The 1,744-nt window shown below is 34.3% G+C and overlaps 1 pseudogene; it reads right to left on the bottom strand.

Annotated features, from left to right (window-relative positions):
* Nucleotides 1–441: 441 nt before the first annotated feature.
* LOC131067063 (putative G-type lectin S-receptor-like serine/threonine-protein kinase At1g61610) lies at nucleotides 442–1,521 on the bottom strand (annotated as a pseudogene).
* Between the last annotated feature and the right edge of the window lie 223 nt (nucleotides 1,522–1,744).

Here is a 1,744-nt window from a genome sequence, read left to right as displayed (position 1 = left end):
TAAATGGTTGTCACGAACATTATTTTTTTTAGAACATTATTTGTTTTAGATTTCCAAAAAATCTGCTTATAACAACAAAAGTTGTATTGGCCAATCAGGATACAAAAAAATAAATTTTATAATATGTAAACTTAAAAATTGCACAAGTAACTTTAGAAAATAGGTTCAAATTAAATTTTTTAATAACTAGTTAACTGTAAAAAAGAAAAACTCATTACAATAGTATTTGCGTAACGACAAGTACTAATAATCAAAAACAAGAAATATAGATGCCATAGGTAAAGACAAGTCATAGAGATTATAATATTTGGCTCCAAATTTCTAATCCATGGAAAATATTTCACTATTTAACATTTTCAATTATAAACTCAAAATTTTGCAGTAAACAAACAACTAGGGAATCCAAAAGTGGCCAGAAACCCTGCACATGTACTAGTTTCATCAGGACAATACAATTGCAATCTCTTCTTCTTCCTGTCCAAGATTAATATGATTGTGGGCTCTGCTAATCATCGAAGTGAGTTCAGTGAGCACAAGACCCATATCAGGTCTCTCGGCCTTATCAAGGTGAGCACATATGAGGGCTATGTTTGCAATGGTGAAGGCTTCTTCTACAGCAAAAGTGTCCCACCCATCCTGTTTAAGTTTAGCATCTACAGCTTCTTCAAAACAATTCTTCTCTATCATGTGCCTTACGTATCCTGGAATATGGAACTAGCTGGAACTTCGTGCTTGATCAACATGCCTTTGCCCTATTTTCATCTCTAACACAACAATTCCAAAACTATAAAAATCATGTTTATAAGAGAGCTTGCTATTGCAGTAATACTCTGGAGCTCAATAGCCTTTGGTACCTATTATTTTATCAGTTGACCTATGTGTGCCATCCCAATCTACATGCCTAGAAAACCCAAAATCAACCAACTTTGCTTCATTATCCTTAGTATCCACCATAATGTTTTGTGGCTTGATATCGACATGAATGATTGTATTAAGGTGTAAAAATTCAATTCCCTTGGCTATACCCATCGTCATTTTAAGGCTCTTCTTCCAGCTATAGGAAAACCCTTTACAATTTCCTCCCAAATAGTCATCCAGAGAACATCCATCTATGTTCATGTAGGCCAAGTAGGATATATTTTCTTCTATACACCAAGCATATAGTTTGTTTATGTTAATGTGCTCCTTTCCGTGCAAAAGTTCAACTTCATTCTCCACCCATAATTTGGTGTCAGGGGATATGTGTTCTATTTCCTTTATTGCCAAATCTTTACCTTGGAAGACCCCTCTATAAACCTGTGCAAAGCTTCCTTCTCCAATTTTATGAGACTAATGGCAATAGTTTTTGATGTAAACTATTTGATCAACTGTGAGATTTGTATGAATTTGTGTAGGCACCAGTTCCTGGTTGGAGGAGAGACCTGTAGGAGTCACTACAATTCTTCCTCCTCCTGCAGTCCCATCTATTTGAGTTGTTTTATAAGGAGTAGTTCCTTTATGTTTTTTCTTACATTTGAACATGAACCTGGTCACGATCTAGTATACAGTGAAGAATATACATGATACTACTATAAAATCTGAAATGGCCCTATTCTTTAAGCCAGCTGATAAACCAAGATAATTATGACAGAAAGAAACATATAACAACAATTATCTTATTGCAGAAATATAGACAACACAATCCAAAATAAATAAATCAGAACTACCCCTATTTCTGAACTGCACACAAAATTTTATTACAGCA

Source organism: Cryptomeria japonica, chromosome 8 (assembly GCF_030272615.1).
Source record: "Cryptomeria japonica chromosome 8, Sugi_1.0, whole genome shotgun sequence".
NCBI lineage: Eukaryota > Viridiplantae > Streptophyta > Pinopsida > Cupressales > Cupressaceae > Cryptomeria > Cryptomeria japonica.
The sequence above is the reverse complement of the archived record's forward strand: the minus strand, read 5'-3'. Positions and strand labels throughout refer to the sequence as shown.